The sequence below is a fragment of the Microcebus murinus genome, chromosome 27 (genome assembly GCF_040939455.1).
Source record: "Microcebus murinus isolate Inina chromosome 27, M.murinus_Inina_mat1.0, whole genome shotgun sequence".
Lineage (NCBI taxonomy): Eukaryota > Metazoa > Chordata > Mammalia > Primates > Cheirogaleidae > Microcebus > Microcebus murinus.
This window is the reverse complement of record NC_134130.1, coordinates 20059037-20071596: the sequence shown is the minus strand read 5'-3', so window position 1 is coordinate 20071596 and position 12560 is coordinate 20059037. Positions and strand designations below refer to the sequence as shown.

The window sequence follows — 12560 nt, the reverse complement described above, 5'->3', positions numbered from 1 at the left end:
ACGTCCCCCGCACTCACGCGACTTAGGGACGGCTGCTGGAGACTGCTGCGGCCACCCTGCTGCCGGGTTTCTGGAGGGCTTCCTGGAAGCAGCATCCACACCAAGCCCTTGGAAGGCCCAGGCGACGGAGGAGCCGGTCAGGCAGGGGCCGAGGACGGTGAGAGGCCGGGCGGGAAGGAGCGTGTCAGGCAGGGGCAGAGGACGGTGACCGGCCGGGCGGGGAGGAGCCGGTCAGGCGGGGGCCCAGGACAGTGACGGGCCTGGCCGGGGAGGAGTGCGTCAGGCAGGGGCAGAGGAGACGGGCTGGGTAAGGGTTAGGGTTACAGTTAGGGCACAATTCACAATCCCAAAGACGTGGAAGCGACCCGAGTGCCCATCCATCCAGGAGTGCATCAATAAAATGTGGCGCGTGGACACCACGGAGTGCCATTCGGCTGTGAGGAGCAGCGGTGAGAGGGCGCCTCTCGTGTTCTCCTGGCCAGAGCTGGAACCCGTTCCAGTAAACCAAGTATCCCAAGAATGGACACACGAGCACCACGTGAGCGCGCTCACCAGCAAATTGGTACGAACGGATGGACGCCTAAGTGGACAGAGAGGAATCACCTTCATCGGGTGGGTGTCGGGCGGGTGGGGGGAGGGGAGGGGCATACACATCCATTAGGCATGGGGTGGGTGCGCACCGACTGGGGGATGGGCGCACTTGAAGCTCTGACCCGAGGGGGGAGGCTTGGAGAGGGCAAGGCACCCGACCTTAACATTGGTACCCCCACAATACGCTGGAACAACATGAGAGGTATATGAATAAGAACACAGGGGGGGCCGGGCGCGGTGGCTCACGCCTGTAATCCTAGCTCTCTGGGAGGCCGAGGCGGGCGGATTGCTCCAGGTCAGGAGTTCGAAACCAGCCTGAGCAAGAGCGAGACCCCGTCTCTACTAAAAATAGAAAGAAATTAATTGGCCAACTAATATATATAGAAAAACACAGCCGGGCGTGGTGGTGCATGCCTGTAGTCCCAACTACTCGGGAGGCTGAGGCAGCAGGATTGCTTGAGCCCGGAGATTGAGGTTGCTGTGAGCTAGGCTGACGCCATGGCACTCACTCTAGCCTGGGCAGCAAAACGAGACTCTGTCTCAAAAAAAAAAAAAAAAAAAGAACACAGGGGGGAGGGCGGCACGGGCAACACATGTCACCTGAATACTTGTACTCCCATCATCTGCTTGAAAAGAGAGAGAAAAGAAAATGCAATCCTAGAGGTAAGAGACACTTTTTAAAAATAATGAATCCGAAGAGAAAAGTAAAAGGAGGCCTGTGGAGCAGGTCTGGGTGTGACTCCGGATCCCCCAACATCAGGTGCCACCACCAAAGTTTCCTGCGTGTAGCCCATAGAACCCCAAAATCAATGGGACGAGTTCTGGTCACATACTCCCTCAAAATGACATCCTGGCCTTCTTCTGGAACTCCCTCCCCTCTCAGACTCTCAAGGTTTCCTCCAGCGTGTCGGTTCCCACAGAGCAGACCTTTGGTCTGAGACCTGACAGTCCAGATGCCACGCATGCTGCCGCGTGGCGGCGGTGTCGAGGCTTGGGACAAGAGGAGGCCCCACGGTGCGGGCTGGGGCGCCAGGCACCGCGCGGGCGCTGAGGGTGGGGGTGACCCCCACCCCGGGCCGCCGCCGCGCTCCCAGAAAGGGGACAGAACAAGAGGCAAGAAAAAAAAAAAAAAAAGCAGCAGCCTGTGGCACCCGGTATTCCCAGGCGGTCTCCCATCCAAGTACTAACCAGGCCCGACCCTGCTTAGCTTCCGAGACCAGACGAGATCGGGGGCGTTCAGGGTGGTGTGGCCCTAGACGGCGGCGGAGGGCGCCCCTGCCCCGCTCGAGAAGCCGAGCCTCTCTGGGCTTCCCCGCCGCCGCCTCCCGCCCCAGGCCCCGCGCCGGGCCGGGCCGGGCTGGTTGAGTTCGCCGGCCGGGTCCCGCTGGCTCCCAGGGACGGGGGTGATGGGCGGGGCGGGGCGGGGCGGGGCGGGGTGGGGGGCTGTCTCTCTATACACACACACACACACTCACACTCACTCACACTCACACAAGATGCGCCTCCACGGCTGGACTCGCCAAGGTGGAGCCCTCCCAGCCCCCCTCGTCTCCTCGCCCGGCCTCCTTCACCTACCCGCTGCCCACCCCCAGCGCGTCGCTGCCGCTGACTGCGCAGGCGCGGGACGCTCGCCCTTTGACCCCAGCCAGGGGCCGCCCTCCCCCACAACCCCTTTCAGCTGCGCCCCCCCCCTCGCCCTGTGGGTGGGCTGCCGCCTATTCCCCCGGGCCAGGGCTGGGGCACAGCCAGTGTATGGGGCGTCTCTCTCTGGGGATGTGTCCCATGGGTGGGGTGGGGTGGCGTGGTTTGGGGGGCGCTGAAGAAATCAGTCCCCTCCATCTCCTACCTCTGGAAAACGCCCAAGCCCGTGGAGAACTGCCGGCACCGCTTCGTGGGGGCCGGGACCCTCCTCCGTGTCCTCCTGTGGCCCAGTCCAAGGGGCCTGGGCCTGGCCGGGGCTGCATTGGACCCCGACCACCCTGGCGTGTGGACTCGCTAAAAATCGGCCATTAGATATTGGATTCCAGCTTCCTGGAGGTCATTTCACTAATGAGTGCACCGGAAAGAGTTTCCTAATCCATCTGTGAGGGTGGCAACTGAAAGAGAATTTTAAAGCTGACAGAATAGGCGAGGGAAGGCATAGGAGATTTCCACACCCAGCAAGGAAGACTGTCCCGAAATGGAAGAAAGAAACGAGCAAACAGAGACACCGGTAGCCCGCCCGGAAAAGAGTCTGCCCCTGAGAGAAAGCACCCTGACCAGGTTCACCCGTGGGTGGGTGGCGAGCTAGCGGCATTCAGAAGAGCGAGGCCCGCAGTCTGTGCGGAAGACACCTGCGCTCGGGTGTGTGTGGCGGCGCGATTCACAAGCAGCTCTAGACGTTAAACCCAGGAGAAGCCAGGGAGTTCCCAACGCCCCAGGTGTCCTCAGCCCACGACTGGCTGCTGTGGGAATGCGAAGCCCGGCTCCTTGTCTCAGAGCGGGGTTCCCAGGAGGATCAGGCTGAAGCTGGGACTTGGCCTCAAAGTGTCCCCTCGCATGGCCACCCCCTTCCCCTTCCTGCTCCTCTACTCCTGGTGCCCCTCCATCCAGGGGCCAGACCTTAAAGAGTCACCGCAAGAGAATCCTGGTCCCAAAGGAGCCTTCTGGGGGACCGGTGCTGAGAGAGGTTGTGGGCATGGCCCGCTGGGGCTCTGCCCGACCCAGGGCTGAGAGATGCCACCTCCCAGCTCTGGGTCCCTGCAGGAAGTGTTGGCAAGCACAGGGCCGGTCCTCCAAAGGCCCAGGTGCAGGGAGCCCAGGCCAAGCAGCCTGTGGAAGAAGCCACTTGCCGTGCCACCCCGGGAACAGGACTGCAGGCCCCGGCCCTTCCCACCTCCTCCTCCTCCTCCTCCTCCTCCCCCCCGCCCCGCCCCCACAGGGCACAGGGCTCAGAGACACCTCAGACTCTTGCTACCCAAAGTGCAAAGGGCATCAGTTGCTCCTCCAACCCCCCCACCACCGCCCAGCAGACCACGTTGTCCAGCCAGCCCCCGGGCCTCCCTGGGGTGCCCAGCACAAAAGTGCAGACACCCACCGGACCCTCAGTCTCAGTTTTCGGAGGTTTTTGCCACTCTAAGGACCCGCAGGCCAGCTGGGCCTTCGGGCAGGACAGAGAGCCCCGGAATCCGACGTGGAGAGCTGCGTGTACGTCCCCATGAGGAGGCGGTCCCCACCTCCGCGGCTCTCCCCTTGCGGGGAGCGGCAGCCCAGCCGGCAGCCGCAGGGCCTCAGGGAAGACACCAGGCTGGGCCCCCGCGGCACAGCGGGGGCGCGTCCCCCGCACTCACGCGACTTAGGGACGGCTGCTGGAGACTGCTGCGGCCACCCTGCTGCCGGGTTTCTGGAGGGCTTCCTGGAAGCAGCATCCACACCAAGCCCTTGGAAGGCCCAGGCGACGGAGGAGCCGGTCAGGCAGGGGCCGAGGACGGTGAGAGGCCGGGCGGGAAGGAGCGTGTCAGGCAGGGGCAGAGGACGGTGACCGGCCGGGCGGGGAGGAGCCGGTCAGGCGGGGGCCCAGGACAGTGACGGGCCTGGCCGGGGAGGAGTGCGTCAGGCAGGGGCAGAGGAGACGGGCTGGGTAAGGGTTAGGGTTACAGTTAGGGCACAATTCACAATCCCAAAGACGTGGAAGCGACCCGAGTGCCCATCCATCCAGGAGTGCATCAATAAAATGTGGCGCGTGGACACCACGGAGTGCCATTCGGCTGTGAGGAGCAGCGGTGAGAGGGCGCCTCTCGTGTTCTCCTGGCCAGAGCTGGAACCCGTTCCAGTAAACCAAGTATCCCAAGAATGGACACACGAGCACCACGTGAGCGCGCTCACCAGCAAATTGGTACGAACGGATGGACGCCTAAGTGGACAGAGAGGAATCACCTTCATCGGGTGGGTGTCGGGCGGGTGGGGGGAGGGGAGGGGCATACACATCCATTAGGCATGGGGTGGGTGCGCACCGACTGGGGGATGGGCGCACTTGAAGCTCTGACCCGAGGGGGGAGGCTTGGAGAGGGCAAGGCACCCGACCTTAACATTGGTACCCCCACAATACGCTGGAACAACATGAGAGGTATATGAATAAGAACACAGGGGGGGCCGGGCGCGGTGGCTCACGCCTGTAATCCTAGCTCTCTGGGAGGCCGAGGCGGGCGGATTGCTCCAGGTCAGGAGTTCGAAACCAGCCTGAGCAAGAGCGAGACCCCGTCTCTACTAAAAATAGAAAGAAATTAATTGGCCAACTAATATATATAGAAAAACACAGCCGGGCGTGGTGGTGCATGCCTGTAGTCCCAACTACTCGGGAGGCTGAGGCAGCAGGATTGCTTGAGCCCGGAGATTGAGGTTGCTGTGAGCTAGGCTGACGCCATGGCACTCACTCTAGCCTGGGCAGCAAAACGAGACTCTGTCTCAAAAAAAAAAAAAAAAAAAGAACACAGGGGGGAGGGCGGCACGGGCAACACATGTCACCTGAATACTTGTACTCCCATCATCTGCTTGAAAAGAGAGAGAAAAGAAAATGCAATCCTAGAGGTAAGAGACACTTTTTAAAAATAATGAATCCGAAGAGAAAAGTAAAAGGAGGCCTGTGGAGCAGGTCTGGGTGTGACTCCGGATCCCCCAACATCAGGTGCCACCACCAAAGTTTCCTGCGTGTAGCCCATAGAACCCCAAAATCAACGGGACGAGTTCTGGTCACATACTCCCTCAAAATGACATCCTGGCCTTCTTCTGGAACTCCCTCCCCTCTCAGACTCTCAAGGTTTCCTCCAGCGTGTCGGTTCCCACAGAGCAGACCTTTGGTCTGAGACCTGACGGTCCAGATGCCACGCATGCTGCCGCGTGGCGGCGGTGTCGAGGCTTGGGACAAGAGGAGGCCCCACGGTGCGGGCTGGGGCGCCAGGCACCGCGCGGGCGCTGAGGGTGGGGGTGACCCCCACCCCGGGCCGCCGCCGCGCTCCCAGAAAGGGGACAGAACAAGAGGCAAGAAAAAAAAAAAAAAAAGCAGCAGCCTGTGGCACCCGGTATTCCCAGGCGGTCTCCCATCCAAGTACTAACCAGGCCCGACCCTGCTTAGCTTCCGAGACCAGACGAGATCGGGGGCGTTCAGGGTGGTGTGGCCCTAGACGGCGGCGGAGGGCGCCCCTGCCCCGCTCGAGAAGCCGAGCCTCTCTGGGCTTCCCCGCCGCCGCCTCCCGCCCCAGGCCCCGCGCCGGGCCCGGCCGGGCTGGTTGAGTTCGCCGGCCGGGTCCCGCTGGCTCCCAGGGACGGGGGTGATGGGCGGGGCGGGGCGGGGCGGGGCGGGGTGGGGGGCTGTCTCTCTATACACACACACACACACTCACACTCACTCACACTCACACAAGATGCGCCTCCACGGCTGGACTCGCCAAGGTGGAGCCCTCCCAGCCCCCCTCGTCTCCTCGCCCGGCCTCCTTCACCTACCCGCTGCCCACCCCCAGCGCGTCGCTGCCGCTGACTGCGCAGGCGCGGGACGCTCGCCCTTTGACCCCAGCCAGGGGCCGCCCTCCCCCACAACCCCTTTCAGCTGCGCCCCCCCCCTCGCCCTGTGGGTGGGCTGCCGCCTATTCCCCCGGGCCAGGGCTGGGGCACAGCCAGTGTATGGGGCGTCTCTCTCTGGGGATGTGTCCCATGGGTGGGGTGGGGTGGCGTGGTTTGGGGGGCGCTGAAGAAATCAGTCCCCTCCATCTCCTACCTCTGGAAAACGCCCAAGCCCGTGGAGAACTGCCGGCACCGCTTCGTGGGGGCCGGGACCCTCCTCCGTGTCCTCCTGTGGCCCAGTCCAAGGGGCCTGGGCCTGGCCGGGGCTGCATTGGACCCCGACCACCCTGGCGTGTGGACTCGCTAAAAATCGGCCATTAGATATTGGATTCCAGCTTCCTGGAGGTCATTTCACTAATGAGTGCACCGGAAAGAGTTTCCTAATCCATCTGTGAGGGTGGCAACTGAAAGAGAATTTTAAAGCTGACAGAATAGGCGAGGGAAGGCATAGGAGATTTCCACACCCAGCAAGGAAGACTGTCCCGAAATGGAAGAAAGAAACGAGCAAACAGAGACACCGGTAGCCCGCCCGGAAAAGAGTCTGCCCCTGAGAGAAAGCACCCTGACCAGGTTCACCCGTGGGTGGGTGGCGAGCTAGCGGCATTCAGAAGAGCGAGGCCCGCAGTCTGTGCGGAAGACACCTGCGCTCGGGTGTGTGTGGCGGCGCGATTCACAAGCAGCTCTAGACGTTAAACCCAGGAGAAGCCAGGGAGTTCCCAACGCCCCAGGTGTCCTCAGCCCACGACTGGCTGCTGTGGGAATGCGAAGCCCGGCTCCTTGTCTCAGAGCGGGGTTCCCAGGAGGATCAGGCTGAAGCTGGGACTTGGCCTCAAAGTGTCCCCTCGCATGGCCACCCCCTTCCCCTTCCTGCTCCTCTACTCCTGGTGCCCCTCCATCCAGGGGCCAGACCTTAAAGAGTCACCGCAAGAGAATCCTGGTCCCAAAGGAGCCTTCTGGGGGACCGGTGCTGAGAGAGGTTGTGGGCATGGCCCGCTGGGGCTCTGCCCGACCCAGGGCTGAGAGATGCCACCTCCCAGCTCTGGGTCCCTGCAGGAAGTGTTGGCAAGCACAGGGCCGGTCCTCCAAAGGCCCAGGTGCAGGGAGCCCAGGCCAAGCAGCCTGTGGAAGAAGCCACTTGCCGTGCCACCCCGGGAACAGGACTGCAGGCCCCGGCCCTTCCCACCTCCTCCTCCTCCTCCTCCTCCTCCCCCCCGCCCCGCCCCCACAGGGCACAGGGCTCAGAGACACCTCAGACTCTTGCTACCCAAAGTGCAAAGGGCATCAGTTGCTCCTCCAACCCCCCCACCACCGCCCAGCAGACCACGTTGTCCAGCCAGCCCCCGGGCCTCCCTGGGGTGCCCAGCACAAAAGTGCAGACACCCACCGGACCCTCAGTCTCAGTTTTCGGAGGTTTTTGCCACTCTAAGGACCCGCAGGCCAGCTGGGCCTTCGGGCAGGACAGAGAGCCCCGGAATCCGACGTGGAGAGCTGCGTGTACGTCCCCATCAGGAGGCGGTCCCCACCTCCGCGGCTCTCCCCTTGCGGGGAGCGGCAGCCCAGCCGGCAGCCGCAGGGCCTCAGGGAAGACACCAGGCTGGGCCCCCGCGGCACAGCGGGGGCGCGTCCCCCGCACTCACGCGACTTAGGGACGGCTGCTGGAGACTGCTGCGGCCACCCTGCTGCCGGGTTTCTGGAGGGCTTCCTGGAAGCAGCATCCACACCAAGCCCTTGGAAGGCCCAGGCGACGGAGGAGCCGGTCAGGCAGGGGCCGAGGACGGTGAGAGGCCGGGCGGGAAGGAGCGTGTCAGGCAGGGGCAGAGGACGGTGACCGGCCGGGCGGGGAGGAGCCGGTCAGGCGGGGGCCCAGGACAGTGACGGGCCTGGCCGGGGAGGAGTGCGTCAGGCAGGGGCAGAGGAGACGGGCTGGGTAAGGGTTAGGGTTACAGTTAGGGCACAATTCACAATCCCAAAGACGTGGAAGCGACCCGAGTGCCCATCCATCCAGGAGTGCATCAATAAAATGTGGCGCGTGGACACCACGGAGTGCCATTCGGCTGTGAGGAGCAGCGGTGAGAGGGCGCCTCTCGTGTTCTCCTGGCCAGAGCTGGAACCCGTTCCAGTAAACCAAGTATCCCAAGAATGGACACACGAGCACCACGTGAGCGCGCTCACCAGCAAATTGGTACGAACGGATGGACGCCTAAGTGGACAGAGAGGAATCACCTTCATCGGGTGGGTGTCGGGCGGGTGGGGGGAGGGGAGGGGCATACACATCCATTAGGCATGGGGTGGGTGCGCACCGACTGGGGGATGGGCGCACTTGAAGCTCTGACCCGAGGGGGGAGGCTTGGAGAGGGCAAGGCACCCGACCTTAACATTGGTACCCCCACAATACGCTGGAACAACATGAGAGGTATATGAATAAGAACACAGGGGGGGCCGGGCGCGGTGGCTCACGCCTGTAATCCTAGCTCTCTGGGAGGCCGAGGCGGGCGGATTGCTCCAGGTCAGGAGTTCGAAACCAGCCTGAGCAAGAGCGAGACCCCGTCTCTACTAAAAATAGAAAGAAATTAATTGGCCAACTAATATATATAGAAAAACACAGCCGGGCGTGGTGGTGCATGCCTGTAGTCCCAACTACTCGGGAGGCTGAGGCAGCAGGATTGCTTGAGCCCGGAGATTGAGGTTGCTGTGAGCTAGGCTGACGCCATGGCACTCACTCTAGCCTGGGCAGCAAAACGAGACTCTGTCTCAAAAAAAAAAAAAAAAAAAGAACACAGGGGGGAGGGCGGCACGGGCAACACATGTCACCTGAATACTTGTACTCCCATCATCTGCTTGAAAAGAGAGAGAAAAGAAAATGCAATCCTAGAGGTAAGAGACACTTTTTAAAAATAATGAATCCGAAGAGAAAAGTAAAAGGAGGCCTGTGGAGCAGGTCTGGGTGTGACTCCGGATCCCCCAACATCAGGTGCCACCACCAAAGTTTCCTGCGTGTAGCCCATAGAACCCCAAAATCAACGGGACGAGTTCTGGTCACATACTCCCTCAAAATGACATCCTGGCCTTCTTCTGGAACTCCCTCCCCTCTCAGACTCTCAAGGTTTCCTCCAGCGTGTCGGTTCCCACAGAGCAGACCTTTAGTCTGAGACCTGACAGTCCAGATGCCACGCATGCTGCCGCGTGGCGGCGGTGTCGAGGCTTGGGACAAGAGGAGGCCCCACGGTGCGGGCTGGGGCGCCAGGCACCGCGCGGGCGCTGAGGGTGGGGGTGACCCCCACCCCGGGCCGCCGCCGCGCTCCCAGAAAGGGGACAGAACAAGAGGCAAGAAAAAAAAAAAAAAAAAGCAGCAGCCTGTGGCACCCGGTATTCCCAGGCGGTCTCCCATCCAAGTACTAACCAGGCCCGACCCTGCTTAGCTTCCGAGACCAGACGAGATCGGGGGCGTTCAGGGTGGTGTGGCCCTAGACGGCGGCGGAGGGCGCCCCTGCCCCGCTCGAGAAGCCGAGCCTCTCTGGGCTTCCCCGCCGCCGCCTCCCGCCCCAGGCCCCGCGCCGGGCCGGGCCGGGCTGGTTGAGTTCGCCGGCCGGGTCCCGCTGGCTCCCAGGGACGGGGGTGATGGGCGGGGCGGGGCGGGGCGGGGCGGGGTGGGGGGCTGTCTCTCTATACACACACACACACACTCACACTCACTCACACTCACACAAGATGCGCCTCCACGGCTGGACTCGCCAAGGTGGAGCCCTCCCAGCCCCCCTCGTCTCCTCGCCCGGCCTCCTTCACCTACCCGCTGCCCACCCCCAGCGCGTCGCTGCCGCTGACTGCGCAGGCGCGGGACGCTCGCCCTTTGACCCCAGCCAGGGGCCGCCCTCCCCCACAACCCCTTTCAGCTGCGCCCCCCCCCCTCGCCCTGTGGGTGGGCTGCCGCCTATTCCCCCGGGCCAGGGCTGGGGCACAGCCAGTGTATGGGGCGTCTCTCTCTGGGGATGTGTCCCATGGGTGGGGTGGGGTGGCGTGGTTTGGGGGGCGCTGAAGAAATCAGTCCCCTCCATCTCCTACCTCTGGAAAACGCCCAAGCCCGTGGAGAACTGCCGGCACCGCTTCGTGGGGGCCGGGACCCTCCTCCGTGTCCTCCTGTGGCCCAGTCCAAGGGGCCTGGGCCTGGCCGGGGCTGCATTGGACCCCGACCACCCTGGCGTGTGGACTCGCTAAAAATCGGCCATTAGATATTGGATTCCAGCTTCCTGGAGGTCATTTCACTAATGAGTGCACCGGAAAGAGTTTCCTAATCCATCTGTGAGGGTGGCAACTGAAAGAGAATTTTAAAGCTGACAGAATAGGCGAGGGAAGGCATAGGAGATTTCCACACCCAGCAAGGAAGACTGTCCCGAAATGGAAGAAAGAAACGAGCAAACAGAGACACCGGTAGCCCGCCCGGAAAAGAGTCTGCCCCTGAGAGAAAGCACCCTGACCAGGTTCACCCGTGGGTGGGTGGCGAGCTAGCGGCATTCAGAAGAGCGAGGCCCGCAGTCTGTGCGGAAGACACCTGCGCTCGGGTGTGTGTGGCGGCGCGATTCACAAGCAGCTCTAGACGTTAAACCCAGGAGAAGCCAGGGAGTTCCCAACGCCCCAGGTGTCCTCAGCCCACGACTGGCTGCTGTGGGAATGCGAAGCCCGGCTCCTTGTCTCAGAGCGGGGTTCCCAGGAGGATCAGGCTGAAGCTGGGACTTGGCCTCAAAGTGTCCCCTCGCATGGCCACCCCCTTCCCCTTCCTGCTCCTCTACTCCTGGTGCCCCTCCATCCAGGGGCCAGACCTTAAAGAGTCACCGCAAGAGAATCCTGGTCCCAAAGGAGCCTTCTGGGGGACCGGTGCTGAGAGAGGTTGTGGGCATGGCCCGCTGGGGCTCTGCCCGACCCAGGGCTGAGAGATGCCACCTCCCAGCTCTGGGTCCCTGCAGGAAGTGTTGGCAAGCACAGGGCCGGTCCTCCAAAGGCCCAGGTGCAGGGAGCCCAGGCCAAGCAGCCTGTGGAAGAAGCCACTTGCCGTGCCACCCCGGGAACAGGACTGCAGGCCCCGGCCCTTCCCACCTCCTCCTCCTCCTCCTCCTCCTCCCCCCCGCCCCGCCCCCACAGGGCACAGGGCTCAGAGACACCTCAGACTCTTGCTACCCAAAGTGCAAAGGGCATCAGTTGCTCCTCCAACCCCCCCACCACCGCCCAGCAGACCACGTTGTCCAGCCAGCCCCCGGGCCTCCCTGGGGTGCCCAGCACAAAAGTGCAGACACCCACCGGACCCTCAGTCTCAGTTTTCGGAGGTTTTTGCCACTCTAAGGACCCGCAGGCCAGCTGGGCCTTCGGGCAGGACAGAGAGCCCCGGAATCCGACGTGGAGAGCTGCGTGTACGTCCCCATCAGGAGGCGGTCCCCACCTCCGCGGCTCTCCCCTTGCGGGGAGCGGCAGCCCAGCCGGCAGCCGCAGGGCCTCAGGGAAGACACCAGGCTGGGCCCCCGCGGCACAGCGGGGGCACGTCCCCCGCACTCACGCGACTTAGGGACGGCTGCTGGAGACTGCTGCGGCCACCCTGCTGCCGGGTTTCTGGAGGGCTTCCTGGAAGCAGCATCCACACCAAGCCCTTGGAAGGCCCAGGCGACGGAGGAGCCGGTCAGGCAGGGGCCGAGGACGGTGAGAGGCCGGGCGGGAAGGAGCGTGTCAGGCAGGGGCAGAGGACGGTGACCGGCCGGGCGGGGAGGAGCCGGTCAGGCGGGGGCCCAGGACAGTGACGGGCCTGGCCGGGGAGGAGTGCGTCAGGCAGGGGCAGAGGAGACGGGCTGGGTAAGGGTTAGGGTTACAGTTAGGGCACAATTCACAATCCCAAAGACGTGGAAGCGACCCGAGTGCCCATCCATCCAGGAGTGCATCAATAAAATGTGGCGCGTGGACACCACGGAGTGCCATTCGGCTGTGAGGAGCAGCGGTGAGAGGGCGCCTCTCGTGTTCTCCTGGCCAGAGCTGGAACCCGTTCCAGTAAACCAAGTATCCCAAGAATGGACACACGAGCACCACGTGAGCGCGCTCACCAGCAAATTGGTACGAACGGATGGACGCCTAAGTGGACAGAGAGGAATCACCTTCATCGGGTGGGTGTCGGGCGGGTGGGGGGAGGGGAGGGGCATACACATCCATTAGGCATGGGGTGGGTGCGCACCGACTGGGGGATGGGCGCACTTGAAGCTCTGACCCGAGGGGGGAGGCTTGGAGAGGGCAAGGCACCCGACCTTAACATTGGTACCCCCACAATACGCTGGAACAACATGAGAGGTATATGAATAAGAACACAGGGGGGGCCGGGCGCGGTGGCTCACGCCTGTAATCCT

The 12560-nt window shown here is 63.0% G+C and overlaps 3 non-coding genes across 3 annotated transcripts; all 3 read right to left on the bottom strand.

The window, feature by feature from the left end:
• Positions 1-1730: 1730 nt before the first annotated feature.
• On the bottom strand, positions 1731-1849 carry LOC142864938 (5S ribosomal RNA). Its single transcript, XR_012915233.1, has one exon. It is a non-coding gene; the product is annotated as a 5S ribosomal RNA (ribosomal RNA).
• A 3784-nt stretch (positions 1850-5633) lies between these two features.
• LOC142864937 (5S ribosomal RNA) lies at positions 5634-5752 on the bottom strand. The gene has a single exon (XR_012915232.1). It is a non-coding gene; the product is annotated as a 5S ribosomal RNA (ribosomal RNA).
• Positions 5753-9537: 3785 nt separating this feature from the next.
• LOC142864935 (5S ribosomal RNA) lies at positions 9538-9656 on the bottom strand. Its single transcript, XR_012915230.1, has one exon. It is a non-coding gene; the product is annotated as a 5S ribosomal RNA (ribosomal RNA).
• Positions 9657-12560: the final 2904 nt, after the last annotated feature.